Source organism: Anabrus simplex, chromosome 2 (assembly GCF_040414725.1).
Source record: "Anabrus simplex isolate iqAnaSimp1 chromosome 2, ASM4041472v1, whole genome shotgun sequence".
Classification (NCBI taxonomy): Eukaryota; Metazoa; Arthropoda; class Insecta; order Orthoptera; family Tettigoniidae; genus Anabrus; species Anabrus simplex.
Window position 1 is genome coordinate 346,236,778 of NC_090266.1, and position 21,568 is coordinate 346,258,345.

General features: G+C 41.7%; 1 protein-coding gene across 6 annotated transcripts in view; it reads right to left on the minus strand.

Moving 5' to 3' along the window:
• LOC136862823 (metal cation symporter ZIP8) overlaps positions 1 to 21,568 on the minus strand; it is a 920,308-nt gene that overhangs the window by 437,775 nt on the left and 460,965 nt on the right. Inside the window, exon 1 of one of the 6 annotated variants that reach the window (XM_067139089.2) lies at positions 7,873 to 7,970. The exons of the other annotated variants lie outside the window; for them this stretch is intronic. The gene's annotated coding sequence lies outside the window, so the exon portion shown is untranslated. Of the gene's footprint in view, positions 1 to 7,872; positions 7,971 to 21,568 lie in introns of those variants that run through there. 6 annotated transcript variants of the gene reach the window in all.

Consider the following 21,568-nt stretch of genomic DNA (forward strand, 5'->3'; position numbering starts at 1 on the left):
GCTCACTACTCCCTCGTCCCAAAATACAACATTCTGCACAATTCCCAGCCCCTTACATATATAAAACACAAAAAACATGCCGTCTAATCTCAGTCAACTACAAAATTTCAATCTATTCTAAACATCCGGTATTCGGGAAATAGTGGGTTCGAGCCCCACTGTCGGCAGCCCTGAAGATGGTTTTCCGAGGTTTCCCTTTTTCACGCCAGGCAAATGCCGAGGCTGTACCTTAATTAAGGCTACGGCCGCTTCCTTCCTACTTCTAGCCCTCTCCTGTCCCATCGTCGCCGTAAGACCTATCGGTATCGGTGCGACGTAAAGCAAATTGTAAAAAAAAATAAAATAAAAAAAAAATCGAAACATTTATTCTAACACGTAAATCACATATCAATATGCTACTTTATAAAATATACATACATCAATAATAATTGAGGGATCTAGTGAGAGAAGGAGCTAAGCCACAAAACTTGAAAAATGGAGTTTTAGCCATTTCTTGTATTTTCCTGCCATGTGTTGTCTGTCTTGCGACTAGGACCGCGTGGCATAGCTCTGCTACAGACTTTCTAAGTTCTGGAAGACACAACGATTTAGATCACTCAATTTATTCCCATTTCTTGTCCAGGGGGCACAGCTCCCTCTCTCACTAGACTCCTCAATTGATATCGGCCAAATTTAATAAATTTAGGGGTTGTAACATGAACATGTTACAGTGCGTTATGCTTGTTGCTCACGGAAAAGTTTCTGTCAAATTTATTGTACAATAATTTAATTTCATAAAATTTCTGTTGCTCACGCTCAAATTCAAGTTTTATAAAACATTTGATAAAACGTTTCATAAAATAGGACATGTTCTATTCCGTAAAATTATTTTTACGAAACGAACCAGTCAGCGTAGCGGACATCACGATGATGGTGGCGCTACGTCGTGAGAAGATTGTGAAGCTCGGTTGTAAACAAACACTTCTTTCTAAAATGGCAGAATCTGGGTGGATTAAGGAAGCTGTTAGTGTTTTACTGGACGAATACCAGAAATATCCTTGTTTGTACGAAGTTAAAACACTACTTTACCACAACAGAAATGCAAGAAGAGAGGCCGAAAATAAAATCGCCGAATTCCTACATGAATGCTGGTCTTCTAACCTCAACTAATTTTCAACCAAGGACAGCAGTCCTCTACCTTCTTCTCTTCTTTTGATCCAGTCTCAGGTCCAGAATTTCCTGGCATTTCTTTTCTTCCTTTTTACCATTGTACAGCATATAATTGCGGCTAAAGCAGCAAGGTTTGCTTTGTTTGTTGGAGCCATACTCTCAAACATAATGTAAGTTGAACAGCTAATCGTTGGTTTAAAAGTTTATCAATAGATGGCAGCACACGCACATCATAGTTCAGAAGTGAGTTCATAGATGGCCATCCTGATGCTTCCACGGATTTTATAAAATAATTTTACCGTGAGCAAAACAACTTGTTTTCAACAATTTTATATAAAGTGAATTGTACAACAAATTTTACAAAACATTTTACCGTGAGCAATAGGCATTAGGTTAAACTGACGTAGAATTCAGCAGGGAGTAATTATGTCCTTGAAATGATGTGCATTAAGTTACTGTGTATTGCCTCGTGCTAGGTAACAGTGAACATTATGACTTCTGAACAAACCTTGTTTCCGATATAGGCTTCAGGTCGCTAATATTGGCGTATCAATGATCTCCTCTCCCCAGTTTAACACCATAGTGTTTCTTTTTCTCTTTCACATTTTGCTTTACGTCACGCCGACACAGATAGTTCTTATGGTGACGAAGGGATAGGAAAGGCCTAGAAGTAGGAAGGAAGCGACCTTGGTCATAATTAAGGTTCGTCCCAGCATTTGAATTGTGTGAGAATGGGAAACCATGGAAAACCATCTTCGGGGCTACCGAGCTGGGGTTCTAACCCACTATCTCCGGAATGTAAGCTGATATATACGTGACCCAAACCGCGCAGCCACTTGGTCGGTACACCATTTCTTTCTTATGAACGAGATTTGGGCCATGAAATCCTAAACTGTCGTATGTCTTCGTTTTTCTACTTCGCTAAATGACACCTATTTTTCACACATTGTGAAATACTTCCATAATCATCGCTTTAATTTTACGTAAATACAGTGCATTAATAATGATAACTGTCCAAGTATCGTCCAGTCTTCTTCTTATTCTTTTTGGCCCTTTTCCTAATTTCTTGGGGTCGGCACGTATGTGGATTTGGCTCAGTTTTGCAGCTGGATGCCCTTCCTGAACCCAACCCTATGCGCAGGGATGTATTCAATATTGCGTGTTTTTATGGTGGTTAGTAGTGTGATGTATGTACATGAAGATAAGTGTTGAGAAGAACACAAATTCCCAGTCCCCGAGTTATAGGAGTTAAATAAACAGAGTTAAAAATGCCCGCCCTGGCCGGGAGTCGAACCCGGCTCTCTCTGAACCCTCACCTTTCAGCCAAGGAGCCACACTTCCCTGTATCGTCAATATGATCTGTAACTTTCGAAGGTTAAATTTACCAAGCAAGTCAGATGTAGCCTATGGTATAAGTACTGTGCAAAAAAACTGGACACACACTAGCCTTGTCCTACTATACACCATACCTGTCATGGTTCGACGCCTGAATCAGAAACCACTCGCTGTGAAATCTCTTATTACACAAAACGGAAAGGTGAGGTCATGATTGAAATAATCTCCTTATTATGTGATTTCCAAGAATCTTAGCTGAACATGTCTCTGTAAGAGTAAAAGTACTCTTTATACGAGCGAGCGAGGTGGCCGTGTGGTTAGGGTCGCGTAGCTGTGAGTTTCTATTCGGGAGATGGTGGGTTCGAATCCCTCCGACAGCAGCTCTGGAAATGGCTTTCCCTGGTTTCCCATTTTCACACAAGGCAAATGTTGGGTCTGTACCTTTATTAAAAGCCATGGCCGCTTCCATCCCAACCCCTTTCCCATCTTGCTTCGCCGAAAACCTTCAAAGTGTTAGTGGAAAAACAAAACAAACAAAAACCACTCCTTATGTTAAAGTTTCTTCTCCTCCATGTGACACCATTGTTAACGGATTTCGAGGAATTTTAGCCATAGAATTATTCTCTTATTTTTTTTGCGTGTAGAATCGTCAGCCGCAAATTTGGAAAAGAATGGATGCACGTTATTATTGTTATTGTTTTATGAAAAGGTATCAAGCATGTTGGATCACCAACATATTATCCACTCTCACGAATCTTCGATAAGAATAACCGAAGGTGAGTAACAGGGAAGAGAAGAGTGATGCAGTTTTCCGTTGCTTTCGTCACCGTGCGGGAAGGCGCTACTATATACCAGTCAGCCAAGTCCACTAATACATACACCAGCCGACCTTTTTTTATTTATTATTTGTTCGGGGCGTCGACCTATAGAGATCTTTTGCCCCTACTTGCACCATGTGATATGAACTCATCTAGTCCTACCTTTGGTTGCGTTATAGCAAAGAACTGAGGTAAATGTGGTTCATATCTGGTATATTGTAAGAATGACATCCCTCCGTTCTGGACAAGTACATGAACGTATCCTTGACATATGTCAGTACTACAGCCGGCCAGCGTAGCGCAGGCACTGGTCCTTTTTTTTTTTGCTAGGGGCTTTACGTCGCACCGACACAGATAGGTCTTATGGCGACGATGGGATAGGAAAGGCCTAGGAGTTGGAAGGAAGCGGCCGTGGCCTTAATTAAGGTACAGCCCCAGCATTTGCCTGGTGTGAAAATGGGAAACCACGGAAAACCATCTTCAGGGCTGCCGATAGTGGGATTCGAACCTACTATCTCCCGGATGCAAGCTCACAGCCGCGCGCCTCTACGCGCACGGCCAACTCGCCCGGTGGCACTGGTCCTGTAACCAAACTACTCGTCTCCCCCTTCGAGTCCAACCTAGGGTATGGATGTGTGTGGTGCTAGTTGTGAGTCTTATATTTATATGCTACACTGATATACGCTTCTACTGATGAAGATCCTCCCATAAGTATACGACACTTCAAGTAATGATATAATTAGCAAAGTAAATGGGCCTCCAGTCAACTGCCAAGATTTTTTTTTTCTTTTCTTGCTATTTGCTTTTCGTCGCACCGACACAGATATGTCTTATGGCGACGATGGGATAGGAATGGCATAGGAATTGGAAGGAAGCGGCCGTGGCCTGAATTACGGTACAGCCCCGGCATTTGCCTTGTGTGAAAATGGGAAACCACGGAAAACCATCTTCAGGGCTGCTGACAGTGGGGCTCGATCCCACTATCTCCCGATTACTGGATACTGGCCGCACTTAAGCGACTGCAGCTATCGAGCTCGGTACTGTCAAGATTGAGGGGGGGGGGGTTTCTAGCAAAAACGTAACAAGTTAAAGAAAATGAAAGATAGAAAACTTTTCAGAAAGAGCAAGAACTTAATATCATATTAGATGTTGAGAAAAAAAGAAGCGAAATAAGCTTAAAAGCTGGTATTTCTCCACTGAACGATAGAGAATTAGTTCAAATATGGCTAGCGTATGGGTGGTGTATAGGTAGCGTGCCTGCCTTTTACCGGGAAGACACGGGTTCCATTCCCAGCCTGTTCAAACAGTTTACTTCTGGACCGAAGGCTGAAAAGTATCCACACAACCTCGTGAGATCAAGTGAGGAGCTGCGTGGTACGAGAGGCAGCATGACCGGTCAAGAAAGTCAAGCAAGAAGGCTGGGAATGTCGTCACGTTGATCACGTGGAAACGCCAGTATCTGCAGGCCATTTGGCTGGGCAGCAGTATTCTTGATAAGCCAATGCCCTAATGAGCTGTTGCGCCACGGGTCTGTTTGTTGGTTGGTTGGTTTGTTTGTTGGTTGGTTGGTTGGTTGGTTGGTTGGTTGGTTTTAAATTCCGTAATCTATGAATAAAATAAGTGAGTCATGTTATGTTTTTTTTTTTACTAGTTGTTTTACGTCGCACCCACACAGATAGGTCTTATGGCGACGATGGGACAGGGAAGGGCTAGGAGGGGGAAGGAAGCGGCCGTGGCCTTGATTAAGGTACAGGTAAGGGAAACCACGGAAAACCATCTTCAGGGCTGCCGACAGTGCGGTTCGAACCTACTATCTCCCGAATACTGGATACTGGCCGCACTTATGTTACGTTCTTGCCTGGCTACTGTAATTATATATTCCATAAGCTGAGAGTCAAGTACTGTAGGTGTCCTGTCTTGTACATAAATTCCCAGTCTCTAATCTAGTTTAGGGTTGACTCTCTTCATATCCACTAGTGCTGTCGTCAGAAATATCAGGTTCGCCATCATTTTATGGTACTTCTTATGGGCCACACGTAAATTCCCATAGTTATTACCTACTATTGTCTTATCTTAGCAAGAGTGATTGTAAGTGGATGTTTCTAACAGAAAACTCCTTGACCTATTACGTATTTGCCAGGAACTCTTTGTCCCGATACATTGTTGCAGAACTCCCTATGCTTTCAAATTGTATAGTGGCCCTATTTCTTACTCTTACTTCCAGAAATAGCACTACAGCCGACCCGCAAGCCACATGAGAACAACATTTTGCAGATATCTCGGAACTGATATTTTGTGATTTGTTTCGTTATTTCTAGAAGCCCCACTAGCTGACTAGCTGATGTACCCGTGCTTCGCTACGTAATTATACATTGTTTACAGAATTCTAGGTTAGGTAGTGTACACCTTGTGAGCAAGATTGTAGGCCTATTATATTGCATAGCTCTTAACGTTACCCTAGAAACGTGACGGGGAAGACACCAAACGTCTTTTCTCATATGAAGACTGGGTTAGGGAATTTTCATTGTAATGGTAGGCCCGCTAGCCTATCATCAGTCACAATCAGGTTGGGGAGTTTTAATTATAATGGCGTACACTCACTCTCCACCTGCTCTTTTACATCCTCAAAAAGACTGCCTTAGTGGTTTTCCCAAGTGAAATGAACATAGGTCATTACAATGATGTCAGTAGGAATGGCGCGATTGAAAGCAATATGAAATACTCGATCAAATGAAAAACCATGCATTTTCTCACTTTTAACGAACAGTACTACGCTGCCGATCTAACAGTCCAAAGTTCCAGAGCTGCAATGACCAAGTCGCAGACAGCCGTGATCCGTGAACACTCTTCGTATTTATTCGGACGGGCGGGGGGGTCGAATAGTGGAGAGTCCCGGGGCAAATCTATGCCCTTTTACTAATCTGTTTCCTAGGAGTACCCGATGAGTCGGAAAATCTCATTTCACTACACTGGCGGCGGAAAAATCTATCTGACTTGGAGGTAATTTTTTCTTCCAAGCCAGAAGAGAAAACCCCTCTTCACTGCTAATTTGGAATAAAATGAATGTAGAATTTAATAAAAGTGAAGAGAAAGACGCTTTTCTTAAGAAACAGCTCTTTTCAGGGACGAATTTTGAATGATTTAGTGAATTGTGATGCTATAATTTGGAATATGCCTAAATTTAATTCTTGACCAGGTCATACTACTATTAGGCTACTAAGTGAGCCTCTGCCAAATGTGCACACTGGTCATTAAAAACAGCGCGTCAGAGTAGGGATCGAATTGCTGGAATTTTATGATGAACAAGTGTGTTACGTACCAGCAGTATCAGAGGAATGACATGCTAAAGAAAAACGTTTTCTAACTCCCCAGCTCTTTCCCGCCAATATTCAGTCAGGCTGTTATACTCGGTACGCAACAGTAATCCCATCTGTCGGAGTTGAGGGCACCATAACAGGCAAAGAAAATCACAACAAACAATGGTCAATGTAATGTTATTGTTGATCAATGTTATGCGCTTTCGATATTGTAGGCCTTCACATTTAGTTTTCTTCCGACTCTGAAATACCACTCTTATCATAGTCGGTACGGTAAAACTGAATAAAACAGAAATGATCGGAAATTGTATTCTCTATAACTTTTGTTATAGGCCCTACTGTATAGTACTTTTCTATAGGACCAATAACAGGTATTTTAGGTACCTACCCCTAAACTACCATTTCATCCCGGGTCAGTAAGATTGTTTATAGCTTAGACTATAGTTTATTCTTCCCCGACTCTATATATCGATTTTCGTTAAATTCTGTTCACCCATATTCTCGTGGCTCGACGTTGATGTGGACTTAGCAACAAAAATCGAAATTCATGAATATCTGTGTTATCGTAGCCAGTACGGTAAAAATGTATAAGACATAAATGATCGGAAATTTAATTCTATGTAACTTTAGTTATGCAGTATTTTTCTATAGGACCACTAATAATATAAATATTTGAGAATTGAATTTTAATAATAATAATAATAATAATAATAATAATAATAATAATAATAATAATAATAATAATAATAATAATAATGTTATTTGCTTTACGTCCCACTAATTACTTTTACGGTCTTCGGAGACAGCGAGGTGCCAGAATTTAGTCCGCAGGAGTTCTTTTACGTGCCAGTAAATCTACCGACACGAGGCTGTCGTATTTGAGCACCTTCAAATACCACAGGACTGAGCCAGGATCGAACCTGCCAAGCTGGGGTTAGAACGCCAGCGCCTTAACCGTCTGAGCCACTCAGCCCGACTTTACATACCGATTTTTATGAAATTCTCTTCGGCCGGTTTCTCGTGATGCGTGTACAGACAGACAGACAGACAGACAGACAGACAGACAGACAGACAGACAGACAGACAGACAGACAGACAGACAGACAGACAGACAGACAGACATTACGGAAAAGTAAAAAGTGCATTTCCTTGTTACTGTGGACATGGCCGATACAGAAATACCATTCTTTCCAAATTCTGAGCAATGTACAGACAAAACTCTTATTTTATATACATAGATAAGAAACACTTACTGTCAAATTTGTCTGGATACTGGTCACTGTTAGGAATGAACTAGCAGCCGTTTCGTCTGGTCCACACGCTGACATAGCAGTTACCGATTCAGCTGAAAGGCGTTCACTAACTGTAACAGCTGTACGACACCATTACGATAGAAGAGTTAAACATTGTGAAGGCGTGGTCACTCCCTCGCTACGTGAGGTACTGGGCATTCTCTCACAACTGACCGTGATCAAAGGTGTTCAACACGGGAGCCGGCAGGTAGGCTATGATAGCGGCCACGCTTCTGGCTCAGTCAATGAATTGTAACCTCCTTCGCTTACGCTCCACGAACAATTGTGCGTTTTATGGCTTGCGATCAGATGATTTAAAGTAGAGGCGGGTACTGGCATGCAGATGTGATTGCGTACAACAGCAGAATTCATGGCCGAAGCATTCGCCCTACGCTTACCTTCCTTCTAGGAGTATTCAAAGTGAGCTCGATAGCTGCAGTCGCTTAAGTGAGACCAGTATCCAGTATTCGGGAGATAGTGGGTTCGAACTCCGCTGTCGGCAACCCTGAAAAGTTTACTGTGGTTTCCCGTTTTCACACCAGGCAAATGCCGGTTCTGTATCTTAATTAAGACTATGGCAGCTTTCTTCCCACTCCTAGCCCTTTCCTATCCCATCGTCGCCATAAGCCCTATCTTTGTCGGTGCGACGTAAAGCAAATTAAAAAACACTAGTATTCTACTGCTCATTAACTTTGTGCTCATGATTTTCTCAAATTCATCTGTATTATGGCTGAGGTTTAACGTCAGAAAAACACTACAGGGGATCTTGGGATGGGTAAGTGCTAAGATAGGGCAGATAGTAGATGTGGCCTTTTTTAATATTCATCCCTGATATTTTTCTGCTGTAGAATTGGGAAACTACAGAAAAACATATTCAGGACTGCTAACAGCAGGGTTCGAACCCACCATCTCCCAAATGCAACCTTACAATTATAGTTATCAGAACAATTCGTTTTTAAATGTTTATTAGGCTTGGTGTGTTTTACGTACGCCGGCCAGAAATTGTAGTTTGGAGAACTGTGAATTAGCGAAATTCTTCAAGGCTGCTCTGGTAAATAGATGAATTATTCAAATTTGTCTATCCAGTGTTGTGAAGTGGTGAAATCCAGTCTCATTGACTTCGTGAGTTGCATTGCTCCTTTTTAACATAACGATCTAGTTATTTCCGATGATTCACAACATTGGCATCAACTCTTTCACTAGCTGAGTCAGTATCTGCTCAGACAAATCACAGAAACCTTGGCCCCTTTCCCTGGAAAACGTCATAACCGAGAAGAATGTTATGGGAAAGGCGCGCAGTTAAAACATGCTACTGTATGTCCAATACGACAACGAATTGTGTTAGTCCCTCAATATGAACAAGGTCACTTCTTATTTAATTAAGGCCGGGCTGAGTGGCTCAGGCGGTTAAGGCGCTGGCCTTCTGACCCCAACTTGGCAGGTTCGATCCTGGCTCAGTCCGGTGGTATTTGAAGGTGCTCAAATACGTCAGCCTCGTGTTGGTAGATTTACTGGCACGTAAAAGAACTCCTGCGGGACTAAATTTCGGCACCTCGGCGTCTCCAAAAACCGTAAAAGTGTAGTTAGTGGGACGTAAAGCAAATAACATTATTATTTTTTAATTAAGGTGAAGGTTAAGACAAATCTTTGCATTTCATTCTGTTTCGCAATACAAAGTTTGGCTTCCGTTTTAATGATAAGGCCGGGATGAGTGGCTCAGACGGTTGAGGCGCCGGCCTTCTGACCCCAACTTGGCAGGTTCGATCCTGGCTCAGTCCGGTGGTATTTGAAGGTGCTCAAATACATCAGCCTCATGTTGGTAAACTTAGTGGTACGTAAAAGAAATCCTGCGGGGCAAAATTTTGGCACCTCGGGGTCTCCGAAAACTGTCAGATTAGTTATTTGAACGTAGAAACATTATTATTATTATTATTATTATTATTATTATTATTATTATTATTATTATTATTATTATTATTATTATTATTATTATTATTATTATTATTATTATTAATGGAAGGTTGGTTCTTTCCTTGAGAACATCCGCATTCAGCTTAAGCAGCACGTTCCAATGATCCAGCCAGACAGCCCGGTAAATGGCTGTTCTGATGTGCTCAAATTAGACCCGTAATCATTTGGTCACTCTTTGTTAAATGCTCATAACACTTTTATTTCCACAGAGTTGTTCATTTCGGCTCTAAATTTCCCACCTGGTGCACGGTTGTAACAATGTGAACGAACGACCTATCAACAAGTCACAGGAGGAGAAAACCCTATAGAGCAAGTCTTCATCGTTATTTTTCACTTCGTACTGTATCCTTTTCGTGGTATCAGTACATCACTAGATCAGAATAGTCCCGCAACATGACGTTGAAATGGAACACCTTGGGTGAGACCTCCGACAAAGCCCGGCGTCGAAGACCCATCTCCCCTACTAGCATAATACGGCGCTAGCCCGTACTGGGCAATAATCTAATAATCCATAGTAGGGGGATTTTAATAATGAGAGGAATATTATCAAACTAAGCAATGAGAAGAATGAATTATTTTTTTCTCACAATGACAATTTAATTAATAATAAAGCACATGTTTAAACTTTTGCACAGATATTCCACAACGTCGACACATAAATGACAAACACTAATATTTTCTTGAAGTCAGGATGTCTATATAGTTTTATTTCTATATCGCATTTACTCAGAAAATATGCAAGAACTTGGGAAGGCGTCCCTTCTCGGACTAATTAATCATTTAAACACGTATCACTTCACACGCATCCCTATATACACAAATAATTAGACGGAGGCATATCATATGTATTTTGGGTAATTCAGGCTATTAATTTACATGATCAAATGACAAATCACATCGTTTCGCTGTCAAGTTAAATGAGGTTTTGGTCAAGTTATTTGTGAGTACATTCTAAAGTATACGAAAGTCGCTTCGTCAATTCCATTTTTAAAACCCTAATCCAACTATCTCATGAACGAACAAATACATGACGCAAATTCCATCGGGATGTTACTTAACACTACTGTACAACTGACATCCGAACGACGTTGTTCCCAGTAACGATGCATTTTAATGAAGCAAGAACCCTTAGATTACATGATAAATGTCACACCCGAAAAATAAACGACAAGCAAATAAAGCACTTCACATTCATATGACAGATGATGGACAATGTAGTCTGTCCACAAAAGGTACCAGCGGGTATGACTTTCACTGCTACTGCCTGGCAGCGATCCAGGCCCCTTTGAAAATGTGGGTGTGTAATATCTCATCTGAAACTCCTGAACGGTAAGATTTATGCAAAAGAATGGTGGGAATTCTCTCATCTATGATAACTGCAGATCTACCCAACGACGTTATTCTCCAAGTTATTGCAAGTAAAAGCTGTCTCGGAGAAAGAATGCAATCCTCGTAACGACTTCTCTAAATGCAGCGGCGGTGTTTTCTCTCTTTCTCTTTCTTTCTCCCAGCTTTGTCATGAACGGCCTCGAAGGCCACAGACCTGCATGGTACAATGCACGGTTACTAGACTAGACGGTAGGGGTCACGCGCAGGCTGGCTTTGGCTGATGACGTCATCTGGTCTCCACTGCTGGGCTTGCAGTGAACGCGACCCATTGTAATTGTGCGTTTCTGTTAATGATTTGCTTGTTTTTATTTAACCACTTGCTTAATATTTTTCAGTTTTGTCAAATATAATTGCCAGGTGTTATGTGTAGATAATTATGTTGTAATTTATTTGAGTATTTTTCAGAACATTAAAAGTAATATAATAACACTGTGCTTAACGAACTATTCCAGTAGCTTTCCCAGTACTAAATTATCTTTCGCCTCGCAAATAAAGTATTTACGGTTCGGTTTTCGAATTTTCTATCCATCCACTGATTTTAGAACGATTTTATACATAGATTTATTTCTAAAACTAGTTACTAAAATTAAAGAAATATGGCCAATCGCACGCGATGCCTTTTACCGTTGTTTTGGCAGATTGTTGGTGTTAACTAGTATTGTAAACACCTAATATTGTAATTATTTATACATGTGTATTGGCCGGTGGAATGTTGGTAAAAAGCTCCTGAAGAAACGTCAACCTCTTCCAACATATCAGGGGTCACTTTTTTGGGGGGAGAAAGAAGCTTCCACAGGCTTAGGCCATATATACCTGCGGTACGGAGAAAACCCTCACAGTCAGAAAATGCCATCAAAAGTTCAATATTTAAGAACACCTAATAAGTACACCTAATTATTATTATGGTGGTAAAACTGTATAGCCTACATATTTACGTTATACAGGTACCACTCAAAATATTTACATCTAGATGTTATTTGGTTGTTTTACATTACTTTAAAATCAGTCTATCCAACAACTTTCTTAATTTTTTTCACACTTTTCCTTTTTTCATTAGGAGTTCATTTACATCTCTTGTAAGAATCCATGTGCCTAAGTTTGTTCATGTTTGTTTATGCTTTACATGTTATAGACCGTGAGGTCACCGCCTTAGCAATGTCTTCAGATGACCAGCTTGAGCATCTGCCTTTTACTAAAGCTTGCTGTTGACTTTTAGGAAAAGTACCCTCAAAAATTTTCTAATTTTATTATCTCGGTATTAGCTGCTCTAAGACCGTCCTGAAGATCCTTATTTTGCTGTTTTAAGTCACAATTTTCTAGTCTAATTAACTCAAATTCTACAGTCACTAAGCAATTTGCTCATTACAGAAGCACTGATGTTTACTTTTGTCATCTAATTCCTTCTTCAAGATTGCATTATTAATATTTTCTGCTTCAATTGGCGCCTGCGATTGTAAAATTTGCCGTATCTCCTTACGATGATTTCGCTTTTGTGCCCTTATTTCACGATCTTTACAGGACTGACTCGCTAAATCATTACTACTCAGTGGCAAATTTAAATGTGGTACTGCGCCAGGCCTTAAATTACGTCTAATTTGAAGGTTTAACAGCTCATCCTTCAAGTACCTTATGTAGTCCGAGTTGTCGAAGTGTACAGAGCACACACGAGCATTCTCAATAATAAACGAGTCAGCCCGTTTACAGGCATTAATCCACTTTAATTTAATGGCACTGTTCTTTGGAAAACGATGAAATTTAATGTCTAAATCCTTCTGATGTCTATCGTGGTTAGAGCAACCGGCGACAGCACAACACACCATGGCACAGCAGAGCATAGCACAGAAAAAATAAACTCTTACACTGTTGACAAGGTAAACACCATCACTAGACTAATGGCGCTCTGCTTCGTTTAGCGAACATGGGGACCGTATGACGTCGGGAGGCGTGGCTTGCTACTGCGCACCCAACTGATGACCCCTACCGTCTAGTCTAGTAACCATGGTACAATTCACTATTTCTTTCGTACTGAACGGGACATCCCGGCCCGTCATGCGATCAATATCTTCGCTGCCCATACATTCTTATTTATTTTCCAATGTGCCACTAATACCATTAATGCGAATCGGCTCTAATCTAGCCCTATTTATATTCACCATGCGGAATTGCCCATCAAGTGTACTATGCAAATCACTGGGGAGTATTCACACTTTCTTAAATCACAAAATTATTACACTCATATACTCAAAGCTTCGTCTCTTTCTCTCCCGATTCAGCTATACATGCAAGCTATAGAAGAAGCTGTTCTATCGATTGGGGACAAAATACAGATCGACACTCGCGATCTAAATATAACACATTCATAATCACACCCACTGTCGTCTCATCTTCTTGATGTTCATCATTAACCTTAATTTACATAGGCGAGATATCTAATACTGATGTGAAGCGAAAAATAGAAATTTCAGAATGTTTCCGAGGACTCATACTGAATATAATCGATGGTAAACTGGAGTGAGTTTACATGAATCTTGAATCCCTTTTACATAATTACTCTGCTTCACATTTAATTTAAGTAAGGGGCCTTAAACATAACATGCAACCTATCCCGTAAAAATGAAATAAAATACGGCCATACAACTGCGAAGAAAATCAAAATACTCCTAATAGGTAACTATTTCATCCCTTTGAAATTGTAAAATCATAATCTACTGTCTATATTATTTGCATGCAATTAATGTATTTACATTTAATGGAAACTGCGACTCTCTAATACTTCAGAATGGTACTCAACACTTGTCTGGTTCACTCCAACATCTTTCCCCCGGAAGGCACTCCATGGGGTCCTTAGCTGAACATCACGGCGGCGTCAACAGCATAGAGTCCGGTGTTCGATTGCATATGGGCTGCTCCCACGATGACTTGGATCACGTTCGTGTTGAGAAGGTCTTGAAGTTCAGCGATGAGCCGAATATGTGCACGCTCATGAACGTCGATCTGCTCCCAAGAATGACGACGTCGCTGGTACACAACGCAAATGAGGGGATCTTACTTAGCATAACTGTGTCAATTTGTGACACATTATACTACCGTACGATCAGAGAAAACTCATGGATTTGAGTTCCCTGATCAAGCAATGGTATTGTTCATGCAGCCCATCACTCTCCCCCATTCGTCTCTCGAATCCACTATCAGCAATTAGGCCCTATGTCACAGACGATCTGAATTTCACTTCACTGGTTACTTGACAATGTCATGACAAGTATGATTTCAACTCGGCCTATTTTCACACTCGTTTCTATGGGATACAGAGTTAATACTGCACTGGGGTTTTCTTAGCTGATACCGCCCATTCCAAATTTACTATCAGTAAGCCGCTTGTTCATTTCCCAATTTACTATTTAATATTATACAGCCAATTAAGCTCCTCCACGATATTATTGACATTGTTAAACTCGTTATACTGAGTTCTGCTGAGGCGTCGCCTACTAGCGTTTAAGTCACACATGAGTCGCTCCCGTATAGTTTTATTCTATGGCTTCACCCGTCACATGAATATTCATCGTCACGTCCTCAGAGAGTACGAATACCTCCACACATTTACGTATAATTATATCAATGTTATTATTATTATTATTATTATTATTATTATTATTATTATTATTATTATTATTATTATTATTATTATTATTATTATTATGAAACTTGTAGACACCAACGAATCATTACTGAATTATCAAACACTTTATAACAAAGACTTGTTGAAGAGTCACTCACAACATACACAACGTCACACTGCAATTGGAAATACTGAAGTACCCTGACTGTTCTGAATTGGTCTTCTTAAATAGAGAAACCGTGTTAGACCTAGTGGAGGGGGCAAACTCCACCCCTTATGAAAATTTACTCCGCTAATCGGCACTTTCCACCATTTATTTAGATATCAAATTGAAGCTCGTTCACACCAGTTTCCACTGATCGATTCTCATTACTGTCGCGCCGTGCGTTTTGACGTACCTAATCTCCATAGCGTCCTTTGGCGGTTTCGTGTGGGAGCGGCTTGAACTTGGAAAACTTCTGAGTTAGTTCCCCCTATCTGCTTTCACCATCTGGCGAACACCTGTTAGGATGCTTGTTTGCTGCGTACTTGGTTATATTTCCATTATATACAACACTTCTTGGTGTGATAAATCTGCATAAATTTAGCCGATTATTATGAGCCTTTACTCTTGGAAATCCGTCACGTATTATCTGATTTCTGCGATTAATCCTTTTGAAACAGTTGAAGTTTTGTGGATTGGTAGTGGTGTTTCCGCGGTAAAAAGAGCAAAGAAGTGATATTTTCCGGGGTTGACTGCAATGTTTGAAACCTACTGAGCAGTGTGGGTATTCTCCTCTCTGTCGCGCCTGACTGAGAGCGCTTTTGCCCGCAGGCGAAGGTATGAATCGTTGCAGCAAGTACGCGTAACTGGAGTTTGACCCATGGAACGACCAGCGCGCGACTCGTATCCCGGGAAGGGTAAACGTGTGCTAACTTGGGCGCTAATTAACGTAGAAGAGAGCGGAAAACGGCATATTTGAAATGTAGAATGCCATAATATACTCTTGGTGATGTGATGAACGGTCACAGTACTTCACCTTTGATACGGTTATAACGGAGGTTTCAATCAATCAATCAATCAATCAATCAATCAATCACCATTGGTCTGCATTTAGGGCAGTAGCCCAGATGGCACATTCCGTAGATGTTGCTTAACTAGTCTTTTCTAAAATAATTTCGAAGATTTTGAAAATGCATTTTACCGGGCTGAGTGGCTCAAACGGTTAAGGCCTTCTGACCCCAACTTCGCAGGTTCGATCCTGGCTCAGTGCGGTGGTATTTGAAGATGCTCAGATACGCCAATCTCGTGTCGGTAGATTTACTGGCACGTAAAAGAACTCCTACGGGACTAAATTTCGGCACCTCGTCATCTCAAAAAACCGTAAAAGTAGTTAGTAGGACGTAAAGCAAATGACATTATTATTATTATTATTATTATTATTATTATTATTATTAAAATCTATGTCATTGTCATCTATCCTCTTGGTTCAGTTAATCCTCTCGGACTGATTTTTTTAGCGCAGCAAAACGACACACCTGCTGTAACAAAACTGCAACCATATTGGGCGCCATTGTAATTTTATAGTTATAACAACTGCCTCAGAGTTGGACATTAATTTATACTTTTATGATTCAAGTTAAAATAACAATAATAATACTAATAATAATATGATCAAAATGTTCGTAGCCGGACTGAGCGGCTGTACGTGTAAAACCGTAAAATAGTTAATGGGTCGTAAAGCAAATAACTTTATTATTATTATTATTATTATTATTATTATTATTATTATTATTATTATTATTATTATTATTATTATTATTATTATTATTATTATTAGATTTGTATAGCCAGTGAGTATAAGAGCTGAACAGTTATTATATTTTGTAGCCAGATGGTCTTGCAATGCAAGTATTTATTTTTAACAATACATAATGTGAAAGAAGTATAAATTTTGCGTTAATATATCCCTACCCGATTGGTGTATGTTCAATTGTGAGCCACTGGATGTGTTTTCAACAGGACGGAACTCCACCATATTGGGCGTTAGCCGTTTGAATGAGACACATCCAGGAAAATGGGTAGGAAGAGTAGGACCTGTCTCTTGGCCCGCCAGAATCACCGGGCTTAACGCCATTAGACTTCTTCTTATGGCGGCATTTGAAACAAACGGTTTACACACAGAAGCCTGAAAATCCCGAGAATCTTCAACAACTCAGAACCGAAACCTGCAAATGAATAACACCGGCTGTGCTACAGGGGACTAGAATATCCATTCAACGGCGTTCCCATGTGTGCATAAGCAAAGCAGGTCACCACTTCGAGTACTATTTTTAGGGCAGTTTGGTTCCCCCGACTATATGTCCCGACTTCGTCCGATCCTGATGACATACCGACCCTTCTTATGGTCACATACACTTTCATTCACTGAAAATGTGCATAAAATAAATTATTTTCCGTACATTAAGAGGCGCTAAAACTGAATAAATAATAAATCGTATAAAGGAGTACCCCCACCCCGGACTCGAACCTGACACATGTAACACTGGCGCAACGTAGCGTTCGACCTGTTCTAAACTATACTGCACCGCTGCAAAATTCGTGCAGGGGCGGCTCATGTAATCGTTTTAACACGGTTAACATCTCCACATAGTTTTTCACAAGCGTTTAGTTTATGTATACTATCAGACCATTTAGAGAGAGCACTCGCAGTGTCTAATAAATAATATTTTGGTCTAAGAGCTTTCTATTTTTCTGTAGGCCGTAAATACAAATACATCCGTTTTACTGTGTTTAACGTGCGTACCGGAAGGACAAGAGTTTTCAGGACTTATATAAAACTGCGATTTGTATAAAACAATATGGGTAGGGGCAGATGATACTTTCTTAATCCGTTCACCCTCAAGGGTTGGTTTTTCCCCGGGACTCAGCCACCTCTACCACCTCAAGGGCAGTGTCCTGGAGCTTCAGACTTTGTGTCGGGGATACAAATGAGGCGGATGACCAGTACCTCTTCCAGGTGGTCTCTCCTGCTATGCTGAACAGGGTCCTTGTGGGGGGATGGGAAGATCGGAAGGGGTAGAGAAGGAAGAGGGAGGGAAGCAGCAGTGGCCTTAAGTTAGGTACCGTCCCGGCATTTGTCTGGAGGAGAAGTGGGAAACCACGGAAAACCACTTCGAGGATGGTTAAGGTGGGAATAGACCACCCCCCCCCCCACCCCCACATTTTACTCAGTTGACCTCTTGAGGCTGGGTGGACCCCGTTCCAGCCCTCGTGCCACGTTATAAATTTCATGACGGAGCCGGCAATAGAACCCGGGCCTCCGGGGTTGGCAGCTTATCACACTAACAACTACACCACAGAGAGCAGCTGATTCACCTGGTATATACATCATGAGGGGTTGTGATAAACGTCTAACGAAGACACATTAATTACCGTATGTTTAAATCAGTTTTTTTGGTATGTCCAATGTTTGTCATTTTTTTTTAATTAACTAAGTCAGGCAAACTATTATTTTCTTTGCTGCCCAATTAATATCATAAAATGATCAAAACTTATATTCTACCACATTGTCCTCTATCATTCTTGTATATATATATATATGACTTTAATGCAGAAAACTTACAGAGATTGTTTTAATATTAAATGAAATAAAATGAAAAGTTGAAATAAAATATCAAAAAGCGTACTTAAAATCATCATGTAAGGCAGACCCGTCCGATGAGAGTGGGCGGCATGTGCCATGTGTGGGTTACTGCGTGTTATTGTGGTGGAGGATAGTGTTATGTGTGGTGTGTGTGAGTCGCAGGGATGTTGAGGGCAGAACAAACACCCAGCCCCCGAGCCAATGGAATTAACCAATGAAGGTTAACATCTCCGGCCCGGCCTGGAACCGAAGACCAGTACGCTTACCATTCAGCCAACGAGTCGCACATCATCAATATTAACACTGGGGTTTTAAAAATAAAAACAAGCGTGAAGGGAGTATATTAATACAGCACTCACAAATGGTCTAATACGCCAATCTCATGTACCTCAGAAGTACCATATTGCTACATAAAAACTTGTATTTTCAGTCAGTGGTATGTCACTCTAGGCAAATGCTGGGGCTGTACTTTAATTCAGTCCACGGCCGCCTCCTTTCCACTCCTAGGCCTTTCCTATCACATTGTCGCCATAAGATCTATCTGTGTCGGTGCGAGGTAAAGCAGATTGTAAAAAAAAAAATGAAATACGGACCGACCATGTCAGGCCTCGATTCCGTCACTTTGAGCACAAAGCTATACTTAAATATTTATATTTATAAACCACGTGCTGGATAGCCGAGGCGATAAAGCCGTTCTCTGTTCACCTGAAAGGACGTAGGTTCGATTCAACTGCAGAAAGTTGAAAATGGAAGCGACTAGATTCCAAGTTCTGTAGGCTATATGGTTCTGATGTTCATACAGGCTGCACCAAAAATGAATACGATTTTAACTCCTGGGGTAAAGCTGGCCGGTCATAAAGCTAACCGCAGCCTTTAACTTCCACTCTTCCATGTGCTTTTCTTGGCGTGAACGGAGGTAACTTTTATCCTAATTTATAAGTCACGTAAGTATTACGTGTATAATGTTCAATTCCACCATCCACCAAAGCAAGCATGCAAGGAAGGAAACTGTTTTTATAACGATAGCCAAGGGTCCTCCAGTTCTTAGTGGATTGTGAAGCACAGGAACGCGATTTCTCACTTCCAAAGTCCCGCATGTTTTGGTCGGGATTCGAATCTCGGCCGCGTTGGTGAGAATACAGCTATTACGCTTCGCCATGCCTACAACGAGCCCTACCCCTATTAGCGCAGTACAGCCGCCATGTAACTAACATAATAGGTAGTATCAAGCAGCTTTGATAGTACAGCAGAAATCTCAGGTTGATGACACCAATGTCCCCCAGCTGTTGTCCGGCTCCATGGCTAAATGGTTAGCGTGCTGGCCTTTGGTCGCAGAGGGCCCGGGTTCGATTCCCGGCAGAGTCAGGGATTTTAACCATAACTGGTAATTTCCGTTGGCATGGGGGCTAGGTGTATGTGTCGTCTTCATCATAATTTCATCCTCATCTCATCGAGCGGGTCACCTACGCGCATCAAATCATACGGCCTGCATCTAGCGAGCCGAACTTGTCCTCGGACATTCCATGCTCTAAAAGCCATACGCCACTTGATTCACCAGCTGTTTGTTAAAACAACCAGCTATCAGGTGCTGCATGGAGAACTGTTTATGTCTAGTGGACTGTGAGATAGTGAAAGTGAAACCGCACATTTCACTACCTGATATCCATCGCGCAAGGCCACTTCGAGGTCGAAAGCAAGGTTGTATCTTGACAATGAACAGGGAAACGGGGCCAATTATACAGGAACTGACAGTCTGTGGAGGCTAGATTGGTGAGACCATTGCACCTTCCTACTCAATCTCACATCTGAACTGTTTCCCATCTTAGCGAAACCCGATTAGAGGATAACGAGCTATCGACAGCTTTGAAGAAGGGCTCTACAGTTTCTCACTTGCACACAGAGCAAATGCTGGGGCTGTATCTTAATTAAGGTCATGTCTATTACCTTCCCTTTCCTATTTGAACGTCGCCGAAATCTAAGCTCGTCTTAATACGAAACAGCTAATCAAAAGTCATCTCCAAGTCACTGACTCTTTAGGACAGATCACTCCTAAACAAAGCTAGCCAGTGTTGTTCGAATTGATGTCCATGGACGACCTGCGCGCCTTTGAGGATGGAGCCCTACATATGATGAATTCTAATGATGAAGATGCACCGCGCGAGTTGGCCGTGCGGGTGGGAACGCACAGCTGTGAGCTCGCATCCGAGAGATAGTGGGTTCGAACCCCACTGTCGGCAGCCCTGAAGATGGTTTTCCGTGGTTTCCCATTTTCACACCAGGCAAATGCTGGGGCTGTACCTTAATTAAGGCCACGGCCGCTTCCTTCCCATTCCTAGGCCTTTCCTGTCCCATCGTCGCCATAAGACCTAACTGTGTCGGTGCGACATAAAGCAACTAGCAAAAAAAAAAGATGCACACACCCAGCTCCCGAGGCATATTAATTATCCAATGAAGGTTAAATACTCGACCCGGCCAGAATCGAAACCGGGACCCCTTGAACCCAAGGTCAGAATGCTAATCAGTAAGATTCGGATGTTACAGAAAAGTCATATTTATTACCTGAGCTTATTTTCTTTCTTTCCTTCTTTCTTTCTTTCTTTCTTAATCTGCTTACCCTCCAGGGTCGGTTTTTCCCTCGGACTCAGCGAGGGATCCAACCTCTACCGCCTCGAGGGCAGTGTCCTGGAGCGTGAGACATTGGGTCGACGTATACAACTGGGGAGGATGACCAGTACCTCGCCCAGGCGGCCTCACCTGCTATGCTGAACAGAGGCCTTGGTGGGGGATGGGAAAATTGGAAGGGATAGACAAGGAAGAGGGAAGGAAGCGGCCGTGGCCTTAAGTCAGGTACCATCCCGGCATTTTCCTGGAAGAGAAGTTGGAAACCACGGAAAACCACTTGGAGGATGGCTGAGGTGGGAATCGAACCCACTTCTACTCAGTTGAACTCCCGAGGCTGAGTGGACCCCGTTCCAGCCCTCGTACCACTTTTTAAATTTCGTGGCAGAGCCGGGAATCGAACCCGGGCCTCCGGGGGTGGCAGCTAATCACACTA